Source organism: Balaenoptera physalus (assembly GCF_965194825.1).
Source record: "Balaenoptera physalus genome assembly, chromosome: 4".
NCBI classification, from domain to species: Eukaryota; Metazoa; Chordata; class Mammalia; order Artiodactyla; family Balaenopteridae; genus Balaenoptera; species Balaenoptera physalus.
This window is the reverse complement of record NC_138891.1, coordinates 12,573,604-12,589,729: the sequence shown is the minus strand read 5'-3', so window position 1 is coordinate 12,589,729 and position 16,126 is coordinate 12,573,604.

The following is a 16,126-nucleotide window of genomic DNA, read 5'->3' as shown; positions in this document are numbered from 1 at the left end:
TGAGCACAAGATTCCTGGAGCACCACCCTGTTACCTCATCACCAACCAATCAGAAGGAAGTCACACACCTTATAGCCCTCACACAAAATGTTGCCTTTAAAAACTCTTCCCCCACAAACCATTAAGGAGTTTGGGGTTTTTTTGAGCACTAGCTGCCCACTCTTCTTGCTTGGCCCTGAAATAAACCTTTCTCTGCTCCAAACTCCAGCGTTTCAGTTGGTTTTTCCTCACTGTGCGTCAGGCACACAAACCGAGCTTGGGTTCGACAACAATATACAATGTGCCAGGTGACGTATTTTGCAGTAGTGTGTCCTGACCCCACCATTAGTTTATTCTCTTCTTTATCATGGTTGATTGAAATGTATTATTATTATTATTATCATTGTTATTAATAGTTTTTAAAAGTTTCTTTTATCTTTACTGCTCATTGTTAGTAAAGTTATGTAAATCTTTAGAACTATTGTCAAAATAGAAAATTATCCAGTTTCTTTCACAGATGTAGAAACTGGAAGATTTCAAGGCATGTCAGGTCTTCCTGTGCACTGAGCAATATTAAAGAAATATCACATCAGTATACTAAAAGCCATTCCTAGACCCAGTCACATACAATAAACATTCTATTAAGGGTTTGACTTTGTATGTGAGCCAAGGCCCACAAAGCTCTCCTAGGAAAACTGGCCTGCTGCCTGGCTGACAGGTCCCAGCCTCACAGACGGAAAAGAAGGTCACTTCCTGGGAGGCCACAAAGCTGAGAAAGTTGAAAATTGAGAGGACCTCGAGAAGAGAGGAATTTACCAAATTGATAGGTTCTCTAGGTTAAATCTGGTGGATATAGTTTCTTGGGTTTCGTTCCTCAAGCCTAGGAAAGAAAGTAATAGAGACTTTATAAAGTCCAATTTGAGATTCTTAATCCATATAGTTGCCCAATACTATATGGCTCTAGATTTGAAAAGCAAATTCGAGGAAGCCTTTAGGGTTACTTAACACTCTCCCTGCATCTTTTAAACATTGCAGATTATTTACGATCCCAGTAGAGAAGACTGTCAAGAAAAATTATCCTAAACTTGAAAATAGGCCAAGGAGATTATTGGGCATTCTTTCAGAGTAGTGTTGGGAGTGTTCCTCTGACTGGCTTTCTATGGACCAGGCTATTTTATAGCTCTGTAGGGGTAGAGGCAAACTTACAGAAAACTGACGGCACTGCAAATAATTTTTGCCCAAAAGCAATGCAGTGGCTGCCTGACAAATGCTGATTTTGTCTGGTAGTAAGACAATTGATTTCCATCTGTAAAAATGATAACCTTCAAAGTTACTCTTTATTGTCTGTAGGATATTAACCAATTCTGAATCTCTGAACAAACTCATTTCAACATTTTCTTTGGTCTGACTCTTGTAAAGCTCTGCTCTTCAAATTCTCATTTGAATTAGTTTTAACATTTTACTGGTTCCCTAATGAGTGGAAGAAAATCTCTGACATGTTCATTTTATATTTTTATGAAATCATGTATGTAACCTTTTGAGAAGTATTTTTCAGCACACGAAACCAAGCAGGACCCTGTGGGGCTCCTGGGCACAAAACTCTTTCCGTGTCCCCCGTTTCTTATTTGTAGGAAATAGGCTTCATTCAGCTTCCTTGACCTTCCCTGAGTTCCAGAGGATAGATTCAAATAGTTGCTAATCAGGGAAGGGAGGGGATGCAGAGACAAGGGAGGAGAAGTCAAGAAACAATAGTGCAGCCTTGGGGCAGGGTCCTGGTTCCTCCTCAAGGGATACACATAACAATATCTTTGAGCTCTTTACAGAACTAAAACACCTAACAAATGGAAGATGATAAGTACTCAATGGAGCATTCTTTATTCCAGAGAGAAGGTCAGAGTTCAATAGCTTTGAGAACCGCAGAAGCCCGTCATGAGACCACCTGATGCCAGATGATCTGTAGATTGAAGGAATGCAGGCCCTGCATGCACCCTGATCCTTATCAACAACTCTGCGCATTGACTAAAAGACTCCTCACAACCCCCCACCCCCACCCAGGCATTAGCTTGCTGTGGCCCCCTTTCCCTGTAAAAGCAATAAAGCTATTCTTTTCTGCTTCACCCAAAACTCTGTCTCCGAGATTCAGTTCAGTGCTGGTGCATAGAGGTCGGGTTTCCTCATCACACATGCACTAAAAATATTCCAGCAGTTTTGTAATGTGCCTCCTTAGCCCAGTCTTAAGATCCAGTTCACACTATGGAGCCAGATTAAGCTTCCTATTGTCCAGCTCTGACTCTATCACTCCCTTGTTCAAAACTCTTCAATAGCTCCCTCCTCTTGATACAAGAAGGTTCAAATACATTAGGTTGGTATCCCAGGCCTCTTACAATCATGCCCCAACCTCTCTAGATCTACCCTTGGCTTCAGGTAGGGTACCTAATTAATGTGTGGTAACAAATAGATGACTGAACTCATTAATACCATTTGCCTGAATGTAATGGCTTGCTTTCTGCTGTTAAGAATGAAAGCTGTCCCTTTCCCTTATTGGGCATCCCACCTAAAGTATTTTTCATCTGGCTTCCCCCAGGAGCAGAGCCCAAGACAAGGTTTTAAGGATCAGTAGTTTGAGAGCTGATCTGAGAAAACTCCAGCAAAGATGTAAAAAAGGTGGCCTGGGAAGAGAATAATGTGACAGAGGGTGTGTGATGAAGCCAGCTCCCACGGTATGTAACTGTGAAACCGAGCAGAACCCTGTACCCACACCCACAAGTGAAAAGGCCCCTCCATGTTTATAGAAAAGCGGAAGTCTCCCAGGCCAATTTGAGTCACAAAGAGCAGGCTCAAGCAGCTAATGATTAGGACAAAAGAGTCACAGACCCAGTGGCTGATGAATATTCCTGAGTGGTCTTACAGATACTGTACCTGCCACCAGAGGGAAAAAGTTAACTGCATGATGAACAGACTGCAGCCATGACATAAGCTGCTCCATCTTGAGCAGTACTGAATGTATGGCTAGTACAATTCCAAGAACTGGCCTTAGGAGAGTGGGATTAACACTATTGCTCATAAGAATCTATATCTTTGTGGGCATCCAAATAATTGTAATTTGTTCTGCCCATGTATGAAAATGGGCAACTACAACTGTCAGCAAAGAGATGCTATAGACCCATGTCGATGTCTTCCACTCTAAGAACATGGCACCTTGTGTCAGCATGAAGAAGTTACAGAAGATGGACCTTAACCCATGATCCCATAGAAATGATGTGATGTTCTGAGAAGTGGGGATTTGTAAGCAGCTTTTGGCAGGAAAGACCACTTTGCAGGAAAGAGTTCTCTGCAGGAGGCCCCTTTTCTCTTGACACTAACCTTAAGCCAGGCACCCCCATGATCTACTCATCTCTGGCCAAAGCACACCTTTCAAATCTTTTGACCACACAGTACTTTGCCTAACTTGTTGGTTCTTTTTGTAGAACAAAGAAGTTGAAATGAAGAATAAGTAACTAACAGATGACCTGATCTCTTCCCCAGCCTCCCTTTCAGTAAACTCATGAACAAACTGTGTGAAGAAGATAGTATCTAAAGAAAGACCACAAGCCTGCACACAGTGGGGGTTAGTGACAACTCTGACCCTCTATCTCAATGAGTAACTGAGATTACATCCCTGTTTACCTTTAGAAGCTTTCATGGCTGAGCAGAATCTTCAGAGGTGGTTTTGGGGGACCCTGTGTCCACCATCTCCCCAGATTACTGGCTTTCTGATTAAAGGCAACTTTCCTGTCTACCATCATCTGTGAGTATTGATTTTGTAAGGGGCAAGCAGTGGGACCCGATTCCATAACAACTGGAGCTCACTTCTACTGAGGTGTCCTGGGGGGTAGAACAGGACCCTCCTCAGAGCTGTCCCAACCAAGCAGTGAGGACACGGTGTGTATTTATCTACTGATTCCCCATCTGTCATTGGTTAAGTGTTACTTCTGGGGACATTGTCTCCTGACACTTGCAGCTGCTCTGCACACGGGCCAAGCTGGCTCCCTCATCCAGACAGAAATGCTCAAGGAGAGTCAAAGTTCTTCCCAGTAAGCAGCCTTCAGAGCACCAACAGCCCAGGATGCAATCCTGCAGAGATTCCCAGCCAAGTAATTCAACTTGTTTCCTACAGATTAAGACAGGTTCCTCTCTCCTAACAGCTTTCTATGTCAGAAGCTGAATTTTTTTCTGATTATATTCTACCACTACTGAGTTATATTGCTGTCCTAGATTTAGGCATTATGGCTTTGGAATATATTGAAGGGTCTCAGGGGTCTGGACTCATCGTGTTTGGCCATAAAGGCAATTAGATGTCTGCAATTTTTTATTAAGATTGTATAATGTGTCAATTACACGCAAGATGAGATTGGTTGGGACTCCTGCCTGCCTTTATGGTATCACTTTTCCATGCTTTTAATGTGCTCCCTTTGGGCTCTGTTTAGCATGCAGGTTACAGTGTGGGGAAGTAGAGGTGAGGGGAGGAGGCCAAATGCTGGGAATCTGAATCATCCTTGTTAAAAGATAATCTGCATGCATATGAGGAAGAAAAAAGGGGAGGCTCATATCTCTCTGCAGGAGGTTCTTGAAAACCAATAACAGACAGCTATCTGTTCACCTCTGGAAAGGAGGAGGGCCAGATGGAACGTGGGTAGCTTTGGGAACCAACTGAGTCATGAGAAATTTCAAATTGTGATAAAATTTAACCATAAATGTGCTCCAGTACAGGTGGAACAAGGCTTGTAACCAAGCAGGACACTGTGGGGCTTTCCTTGGACAGACCCCTCCCCGCATATCCTCTGTTGTAGCTCTTCTCTGAAGTACCCAGATAATAGTATTTGCTATATTTCCTGAGTTTTTCAGATCCTAAAAACCACCACCAAGAGGAAGAAATTAACTGCTTGATGATCATGAACATAGAGCCCCCCGACCTACTGGTACCTAAGGATTGATAATGTTAACCCCAGTGACACTGCCCTGTTACCTCAAAATCAGCCAATCAGAGAATTATGCAGGAGTTGATCACACACCCTATGATCCCCCCTCCCTCACCTGGCCCTCAAAATGCTTTGCTGAAACCCTTCGGGGAGTTCAGGGTTTTGGGGAGCATGAGCCACACATTCTCTTCTCACGGCCCTGCAATAACCTCACTGTGCATTGGGCACATGGACTTGTATTTGGCAACAGGCTGACTCCTAGTTCAGACTGGATAATTGTACTTGGAGAAATGCTATAATCTGTGGATTTGTTATCCAAACACTGGGTTTGCCTCTTGGTGGGTGTTGAGCCAAAAGATACAACCAAGCCGAAGATCAGGAGAAGGAAGGATTTATTACCTGCAGCAAATAAGGAGAACACCTGGGAATTTTCCCAAAGCAGTTTCTCCCCCAAACAGCAAACTTGGGGAAGTTTTAAGGTAAGGGTACAGGCATATTCATGAGGGGCTTGGGTGGTATATGCATATCCATGAAGGGCTTGAGCAGAGGAGAATTCAGCATAGAATTGGGGCAAAGGTCAACAGAGTCTAAGCTTTAGCTGATTGAAGTCACGAGGGTCAGAAAATGTCAACATCATCATCCCTTAGGTTCCAGTAGATCTGGTGGTTGAGCTTCAGACTAATCTTTACCATTGAATTAGAACTGGGAGCCTTTATATCTGATTTGTTATCTTTGCTATTGTTACTCTTTTGCCTGATAACAGTCCTTCATTTCTTTGTTCTTTTGTTCCCTTAAGATCATTAATTATTGAGACCTGTTCAAGGGCAAGCACCGTGGCCAGGCTTAGATCCCAAAATGGCTTCTCTTATGTCAAGAAAGTCATGCCTGGTTCTCCTTTCCCGGGGACCCCCTACAGTACCTACTTACAGATTTACACACCAAGCTGACAGTCCTTCACCTCTTCCCTCTGCCTCCCACCCCGTTTCCAGCACACTCCTTACCTCCCTGGGTTCCAGTGTTCTTAGAGGCTTGTTCAGATTTGCAATTAGTTATACTCAAGAACAGTAGTTCTCAAACTTGAGCTGCATCAAAATCACCTGGAAGTTTTGTTAAAACGCAGATTGCTGGGTCTGAACTCCAGAGTTGCTGATTCAATAGTTCTGGGGTAAATTTGCATGTCAGGAAGTTCCCAGGCGATGCTGGTACTCCTGGTCCAAAGGCCATACTTTGAGAACCACTGCTCTAGAAAGAGTAGGTAATTGGACATGGGTCTTCAGCCCCACCAGAAGTCTGCCCAGTCTTTACAGAACGACTGAAATCATCACATCCCTCAAAAGGCCCACGAATACCTCCCAGCTCAGCTCTATGTTGAAACTAGCAGATCATCCCATTTTGGGGCTTCTGAATTTTAGTATTTGCATCAGAAAGTCCTCAACAATGATCCCACCCACAATCATCTACATTCTTGCTTCTCCACAAAGTTTGTGGATTGTTCCTAAAACCCCAAATGCAATCTTTTCACTAAAGCTTTCACTCCTAAAAGGCCAAATATCTACTCAGTGTGAATATGACTGTTCTACAGATGGGAAAAGAGGAAAGATCCCAGGGACCAGATCATGAACACAGGAATCTGCTGAATGTAATGGAATTTGGGTCGTCCGTCTCCTGGCTGAATGCAAGTTTCACTCTGGTTCCCTCAGTGTTTGGTGAGTTCAAGGACAGCCTTTGGCCCACAATCCAAAGAAAGCAGCACCTGTGGGAACTAGAGCCCTGCCTCCCAATTTTGGCATTTGGTATGAAAATCAGTATCTTTTGGCTTTTTTATTTTTATTTTTTGCTATGAAAATCTACAGCTACCAGTGGATTCTTGCCCCTAAAGGTGGGGACTAGAGCTCTTTAATCCAGCATCACAGCACAGAGAGCCCACCAGCATGTCCCCTGAAGCTGCTATTGACAAGGACTTGGGGACAGGTCCTGGAATCCCAGTGCCCAAACTGAGCTGCGGACAGTGAGCTGGCATCCACAAGGACAGGGCTGCTGTGAGAAGGGGTAAGCCCATTCTCTGAGCCGAGGATTTCCCATCTATTCACTGGATGACTTAGAATAAGCCACCGATTTCTCTGAATTAGTGTCCTCATCTGTAATAATAACACAGCCTGTGTTTACTGAGAGCTGGACTATGGGCCAGGTGCTATGCTAGTCCCTGTCAACCAAAAAAACCCACAGAAGGCTGCAAACAAGAGTTTTTTTAGGGTCGTAAGAATTGCAATTTGGGGGCCTCCCTGGTGGCACAGTGATTAAGAATCCACCTGCCAGTGCAGGGGACACAAGTTCGAGCCCTGGTATGGGAAGATCCCACATGCCATGGATCAACTAAGCCTGTGTTCCACAACTACTGAGCCTGCACTCCAGAACCCGCGAGGTACAGCTACTGAGCCTGAGTGCCACAACTACTGAAGCCTGCATGCCTAGAGCCCATGATCCATAACAGGAGAAGCCACCGCAATGAGAAGCCCACGCACCGCAATGAAGAGTAGCCCCCGTTTGCCGCAACTAGAGAAAGCCTGCGCGCAGCAACGAAGACCCAACGCAGCCAAAAATAAATAAATAAATAAATAAATAAATAAATAAATAAATAAATAAATAAAATTAAAAAAAAAAAAGAATTGCAATTTGGGAGGTGCACCAATTCCAGTAGCAACTCAAATGTGCTCCAAGGGAAACAGAGAATAGCAGGGGTTTGTAAAGACGACAGACAGAGACATTCACAGAAGTTAACATAGGTTGTTTTACAGAACTACAACGCGTGCCAGCAGACATTCAGTTACTTACTTGTCGGCAGCAGATTGCTTGCTGAGCTGCAGTTTCTAGGGAGTAAAGAAAATGAGTTCTAGGTGGCCTGTGGATGCCTGGGTCAAAAGTCTATATTATATCTGGGTGGAGGTGTGTTAAGTTCCCCCTCCCTACTGCCTTCCTGGCTCCAGGGTAGATCCCTTTGACATAAGTGACTCCATTTTATTATTTATAGTCCACATCCTTTACCTGCATTATCACATTAATTCTTCCTGAGAACTCTATGTGATGGGTATTATTATTACCCCATTTTACAGATGAGGACACTGAGGCATGAACTGGCTGAATAATTGGCCCAAGTTCCTAAGCAGTGAAAACAAGATTCAAGTTCAGCTCTATATGACTCTAAACCATCCTTTCCCTAGTGTGGTCTCATCTAATCTCATGATTTGAAGCACCACCTACTAGCTAATGACTCTCAAATTTATACCTTCAACTCCAATAAGTATCTCCAAAACTGAACTCTTTTTTTTTTCAAAACTGAACTCTTGATCCAGCCTTCACCATCTCAAAAGTGGTGATGGAGAGAAACAGACTGAATACGAAATAGTTTGGAGGCAAAAGCAACACAATTCTACCATTAGTCCCTGGCCAAGGGTGCAAAAAAGTTCTCACATAATTACTGGGATTTTTCGTGGTCAAGGAGTGATAGGATAAGGACAATCTTCCCCCTAAATCCTATTAGAATGCAAATCTCCCAGACAAAGATAGCATCACCTCAATCAGTATCAAGCTTTATTACCTTTGTGTGACTAATTTGACTGAGACCTGACCTGAGGCATGTGCAGAGGAATAGTAAATGCCCAGGGCAGGACTCCCCAGCCCAAGGGCCCACCTGGCCTGGCAGGCAAAGTGAGTGAGTGAGGCCGCCCCGCTTTCAGAGGATAACCTGCAGCCCGTGCTGTTGCCTTGTTAACAAAGGCATGCTGCTTCTCCAGTTCAACCCCTCCCTAGCACTACAGTATTGCTGGAGCTTCCAATTTTCTGAGATGGAGCATGGGCTGCAGGTTATTAGTGTGAGAATGCTCAATTTTTAAACATTGCAACTAATTTATACTGGACGGAGAGGGGGACTCTGAGGGGGGAAAAAAGAAAAATAAGGTCAACCCTTGCAGTAATTTTGGAATTTCTTGACTAGTATGTTTAGACATTAACTCATTTGATTCTTACATTAATCCTGTGAGGTTAAGTGGGAGTGTTCCCATTCTGCAGATGAGAAAGCCTCACAGGGCATGGAACTTGCTGCAAATTAGTCTGAGGTCTTGGGCCTGAGTGTCTATATCTGTAAAATGAGGAAGAGGAGGTTTCTGAGCGCCCTGAAGTTGGGTGCGAAGGTCTGCACAAGTTAACACATGTGTATTTTTCTCAGAAAAGGATGCATAATAAGCTTCATCATATTCTCAAAGGGGTCCCAGACCCAAACAGCTTGAGTATCACCATCCCAGAGAGGATACAGATGTGGAATTTATACAAGAAGGCTGTCAGATGTCCAATAAACATGAAAAACTGCTCAGCTTCTCTGCAGTCAGGGAAATGCATGTGAAAGAAAGGGGCTTATCTCAAAGATAAGCCATGAGGATCCAAGGACCCGAGGTGGTGCAGTGAAGCTGCAAATGGCTCATTCAATCAGTTATGGCTCCTCTGGTGGTCGTGCCTCTCCTGCTTGATGTCTGTGGTCATTCTTGCGCTAATCACGCCAACAAGTGCCCAATGGCTTCACAATTCCTGTGCACCAACCTTCAAGGAACAACTATAAAGCTCAGTGTATCAGGATATTATTCAAGGCCGATTCTAGCTGTTTGAAAATATTTTGTATCTTTTGAATCATTTTATAACATCCTACCCTCCTCTCTACTGCAAAAGGATTTTCAGTAATAACTACGAAATGAAACTAATGATAACAATGATCAGAAGGGAAATGAAGACAGTAAATGTTTCTATTATTGAATTGCATGTGCATAATTATGTCAGTAAATAAATTTTTAAATAAGTATTACATTACATAGGATAAAAGATGATTAACATTTCAAAATTATATAAATGTAATTTTTGAAAAAGAAAAACCTACCTATGCCATCTCAGTGATGAAATAGCATTATAGTTCTTGTGTTTGAGCCTTAACTTTTGCAAATGTCAATAATTTGGTCCAAATTTGCATATTCATGTTACATAGAATAGCCAGATTTGCCTACCTATCTCCTCACTAACAGTTCATGGAAGACAGTTTTTATTAATTTTAATTCTAAAAGTTTTCTTTCACTCGAAGTAAGTTATTCAAATCATTAAGAAAAGTCTTAAACAGGGACTTCCCTGGTGGCGCAGTGGGTAAGACTCCACGCTCCCAATGCAGGGGGCCCGGGTTCGATCCCTGCTCACAGAAGTAGATCCCACATGCATGCCGCAACTAAGAGTTTCTATGCCACAACTAAGGAGCCCACCTCCTGCAACTAAGGAGCCTGCCTGCTGCAACTAAGAGACCCAGTGCAACCAAATAAATAAATAAATAAAAAGAGAGGCACCTAGTTCTCAAAAAAAAGTCTTAAACATAAAGATAAATTTGACCGATTCATAAAAACCTCAATTTATAATGAATGTCAGAAATGCAGCATTTTCCACATCTTTGTTTCTTGGGGATTGTTCTCAGTGGTCTTCATATGTCTCTGTAGCTCAAACATTTCCACTGAAATGTTTTCACCAGAAGATTCATCATAAATTTCTATTACATTTAGTAAAATCCCTGAAGATTTTCCTCTTACACTGAATTTAGAGGAAATGACTAAATAGTGAACATTGAAATTATTTGATCCATTGCTTTAGAATGAGTGTACTGTTCCTGGTGAAAACTATCCAGGTGTTCAAAGACTGTCCTTTTGATTTCTTCTGGCAATAGAAGACCAGCACCTTTTGTCATGTTTCCTGGAGTTCTTCTTCAAAATTTTACTCTGTTTTCCATGGAATTGCCTATTTCCTTACTTTTTAGCAGTTGTTGTATTATTCCTAGCTTTCTCCACAGTTTCTGTGCACTGACCTTCAAGGAACAATGTTAAAGCTTGGTGCTTCAGAATACGTGATTCAAGGCTGATTCTATTTGAAAAAGTTGTTGTGTATTTCAATCTCCAAACAGAAAAATTACATCCAACTCTCCTGGTTTATTATGAATCTCCAGTGTAAACACGAGTGTGTGGAACCATAGGGACTGGAGACACAAGCCACAACTGAAGTCAGCTAGAATTATTGAAAAACATTATAATTCACTTTTAAACAAATATGTGTGGCTGAGTTTGTGTGCATTTGAGGCCAGTTGTATAGCTGGGACTCGAAGCTTACACGTATTATTAAAACTCAACAGTACCCACAGCAATAGCTTAGAATGTAGGCCAACAAAAGATTTTTTTAAAATTTATTTTACTGAAGTATAGTTGATTTACAATGTTGTGTTAATTTCTGCTGTACAGCAAAATGACTCAGTTATACATATATATATTCTTTTTCATATTCTTTTCCATTATGGTTTATCACAGTATATTGAATATAGTTTCCTGTACTATACAGTAGGACCTTGTTATTTATCCATTCCATATATAATAGTTTGCATCTGCTAATCCCAAGCTCCCAATCCACCCTCCCTCACCCCCTCCCCTTTGGCAATCACAAGTCTGTTCTCTATGTCTGTGAGTCTGTTTCTGTTTCTGTTTCATAGATATGGTCATTTGTGTCATATTTTACATTCCACAAATAAGTGATATCATATGGTATTTGTCTTTCTCCTTCTGACTTACTTCATTTAGTATGATAATCTCTAGTTCCATTCATGCTGCTGCAAATGGCGTTATTTCATTCTTTTTTTATGGCTGAGTAGTATTCCATTGTATATATGTACCACATCATTATCCATTCATCTGTCGATAGACATTCAGGTTGCTTCCAGGTGTTGGCTATTGTAAATAGTGCTGCTATTAACATAGGGGTGCATGTATATTTTTGAATTAGAGTTTTCTCCAGATATATGCCCAGCAGTGGGATTGCTGGGTCGTATGGTAGTTCTATTTTTAGTTTTTTGAGAAACCTCCATACTGTTCTCCATAGTGACTATATCAATTTACATTCCCACCAACAGCAACAGAAGATTTTTGAGGGAGGGAGTACATTATCACTGACATTGTTAGAATGGCCTACATGTGGTGATGGATAAAAGCAAACTGACATTGTTTGCAATCTTTTATTGCTTGTACCTTGAGCACCTGCTCTCACCGGGGTCGGTTTGCCACTGGAGAGAGACACCATTTTTCAATCATAATTCTGGAAAAATCTAGAGGTGTGACAGCACCTAATGCTAGACCAAGATGTGGAGTGTCTGGGGGCAGTGAGATAGACGGGGAAGGGAGAAGGCAGAATATACTCACTCATTGCAGGAGAAAATGGGGATCAGTCTCACCTTTGGTCTAGAATCTGGTAATATCTATGAAAATTAAACATAAACATGCCTTTCAGTCTAATCCTACTCCTGGGAAAGAGGCTGAGGTACCTCAAAATATCGTTATATCTGAACCGTGGAATTCCACAAGGCCACTAACAAGAATAAGTTAGAGCTGTATTGGCTGACTCAGAAGTATTTCAACAATGTTTTATTAATGGAAAAAAGCAAATGTTTACCAACTACAAGCCCTTCTACGTGTGATATGAAATTTTCCATGAGGGTAAGAGCCCAGGGGAAGGCCCGGAAGGGCTCCTACCCATCTGGCTTATCCCGACAAGAGAGGGGAGGGGTCAAAGCAAGAAAAAATAAGCCGTAGATAAGAGAGAATAACTAAAGAGTCCCACAATAAAAACAGCATGCAAAATACTCCATTTATATAAAATTACATGTATTTGTTCACTGTCCCCGAGAACTATGAAAAAAAGGCCAAATTACCCAGGGCTGCCGATCAGAACTTTCTATGATGATGGAAACGTGTTCTATTCATGCTGTGCTATCCAAACCAGTAGCCAGGAGACGCATGTGGCTACTGAGCGCATGAAATGTGGTTAGTGTGACCGAGGAACCAAATCTTTAATTTATTTAATTTTAATTAAACTTAAGTAGCTAGTACAGCTATAGACAATGGTTTACTATAAGCAGTACTGTTGCTTTATTTTCTTTCTTCTACTCTTTATAGTGTTTGAATGGTTCTATGATGAGCAGTTATTATGTAATCAGTAAAATAAATAAATAAATAAAATTTAAAACCTGTAGAGAAGCAGTATGTGTGGTGATTAAGAGCTCAGATTTAGATCCAGACAGCCTGGTTCAAATCCTAGCCTTGCTACTTCATTGCTTATACTTTGGAGCAAATGCCAAATAAATAAATAATTTTTTTTTTTTTTGTAAAAAGGGACTTCCCTGGTGGTCCAGTTGTTAAGACTCCACGCTCCCAATGCGGGGGGTCTGGCTTTGATCCCTGGTTGGGGAACTAGATCCCACATGCTGCAACAAAGACCCCTCATGCCGCAACTAAGACCCGGTGCAGCCAGATAAATACATACATACATATATACATAAATATTTTAAAAAATAATAATTTGGGGCAAATTACTTAGCCTCAAATTCCTTTCTTTACTATGCCTCAGTCTCCTCACCAGTAAAAGGGGCATAATCATAGTACCCGTGTCATGGGGTTACTGTGAGGATGAAGTGAGTCTGTACATGAGAAACTCTTAGACCGGTTTCTGGCACATGGTGTTTGATAAGTATTTGCAAATACAAATATTACCAAGGGTTTAGTTACAAGTGATAGGAGACTCTGGCTAAAGAATATACTCATTGGATACCTGTGGGCTCGCAGAAATGTTGAGATGTCTGGAGGACCAGGTTTCAAGCCCAGAGGGCAGACCCCCAAGTGATGCCTCACTGCTGTTCCGATGCCAACATATGTTGTCGGGGGCCATTGCTTCCCTTCGGTTCCCGAGTGCAAGTGCTGTCGGGTGTATCAGGTTGGCACAGCCTAGATCACCAGTCCGGGCCGGAGCCCTGGCTGGAGGGAGTCTGGGCAAGCGAGTACTCTACCTGCTAACTCAGCCTCTGTTGGGGGAGGGGGAGGCTCTACGATGGGAGGGCTCCCCTCAGATTCAAAACACTTCATGTGCTGGGAAGACCAAAATAAAGATAAAAAAATACTACAAATGTTATGTAAATTAGGGAAAGGCTGGGGAGAGGGGGGAACGAAAGAAAAAAAGGTTTTTCCTCAATGTTCTGATAGCTTTATTCAAAGAATTATTTTTCGAAAAACAGTTCATTAATAGAGAAACGTTGAAGGTTTAGAATGGGGGAGGAATAAATTAGGAGTTTGGGATTAACATATACACACCACTATATATAAAATAGATAACTGACAAGGACCTACTGTATAGCACAGGGAACAGTACTCAATATTTTGTAATAACCTATAAGAGAAAAGAATCTGAAAAAGCATATATATATATATATAACTGAATATATATATAACTGAATCACTTTGCTGTACATCTGAAACTAACACAACACTGTAAATCAACTATACTTCATTTTAAAAAAAGGATAGGAAAATTTTAAAAAAATATTTCATGAATTTTTAAGCTAGAATTTGAGTCTTCTTTTTTTCTTTCTTTTGAATTTTTGAATTTTATTTTATTTTTTATACAGCAGGTGCTTATTTGTTATCTATTTTATACATATTAGTGTATACATGTCAATCCCAATCTCCCAGTTCATCCCACCACCACCACCCCCATGCCCGCCCCCCACCCACCCCCCACCCACCCCGTATAGAATTTGAGTCTTGAAAGATGTTTTCTTGCTTGAGGCAGAAGATCCAAGCAAAACACTTGGACCCCCCGGCTAGCTCAGCTACTTTGCTTTGCCCCGGGGTTAGAAATTTGGGTAACCTTGATAATCAGGTTAATCATTAAGATCTGTCCCAGCTCTTGGATTCTAAAAGTACCTCCTCCTTTCTCTCCTGGGGCCCTTATTCTTTTCAGAGGTGAGAAAAATATATTCCAGTAGGTGAAAACTACTTCTCCCCATGTTCGTGCTGTGCCATCTATACAAAAAGCCTCCCTGATGGGACATTCTGAGAATTGTGGGTTTGAGGATACATAAAGCCCTGGGTGGTGAGTGCCCAAGGTCACTGGAACCAGGGGTTCTGCTGTCCACGATCATCTGATACCACTTCACTAGGAGCCACCACTTCTAGCTGTGTGACCTTTGGGCTCATTCCTTCACCTTGGTCCTGTCTCAGTTTCCTGGTCTATAGAATGAGGGCCATGATAATAGAATGTACTTCATGAGGTTGTTAGCAGATTGCATGACTATGTATGAAGTGCTTAGAGCAGTGCCTGGCATATATCATGCACTATAAAAGTGTTCTGGTGGGTAAATAAAATTTATTTTGGACCTGTTCCTTTCTCAAGATATTAAAAAATTTTTAGTTCCAATAAAAAAGACTGACCTTCAATAAAGGGGAAATGTTGAGTTAGGGTTTGGATATGACATATTTAAAATGCCTACAAGATAGCCTCTTGAGGATGTCTGCCTACACACATTGTAAACTGAATGTGGACTTCTGTTGATATCTCTGAATCTCAAGTTTGGACATTTATGCAGCTAGAAGTAGAAGGCCTCTGAAGAATAGATAGAGTGAGAGTTGTTATGCATTAAGATGTGTAGATACTGGGACTTCCCTGGTGGTCCAGTGGTTAAGACTCTGTGCTTCCACTTCAGGGGGATGGCTTCGATCCCTGGCCGGGGAACTAAGGTGCCATGTGGCACGGCCAAAAAAAAAGACTAGTAGATAAGGAGTTTATTATTAGTATTTGTGAAAAAACAAAAAAATGAGATTTCTCCTAGGCTGATCTCATTCTTTTTTGATTTATACTGGTGATTGTTATGGTCCTCAAATTTCCTTAGAAGAAGACCAATAAAAGTCTCATTTTCTGCCATCAGCTTCCAGGTAAAGTGATTATCTCTTCAGAAATTGCAGATCCCTTAAGCCATCTGTAAAAGGAAACAGCATCAATTCCACCAGTCCCCAAAGGACAAACTTTGAGCAGAAATACTGCCCATGGGGTCTGGTTTATTGAAAGGGAACGTCTCCTGCCTCCACGGCACCCACTTGCTGCTGAGCATCTGCTTCTCAGCTTTTTGAGAATTCAGTGGAAGTGATGGGAAGGAAACAAAGAGATGGTTGACTATTTAGGAGCCAAGACCTCTCCATTACTTGAATTTATCTGAAAGCCAAGTGTTTTCTATGGCAGGGGATGAACAACACTTTGTCTCCAAAATTAAAGCAGGTTGGTTGTGGAGCTTTCCTTATTTTCTCTTC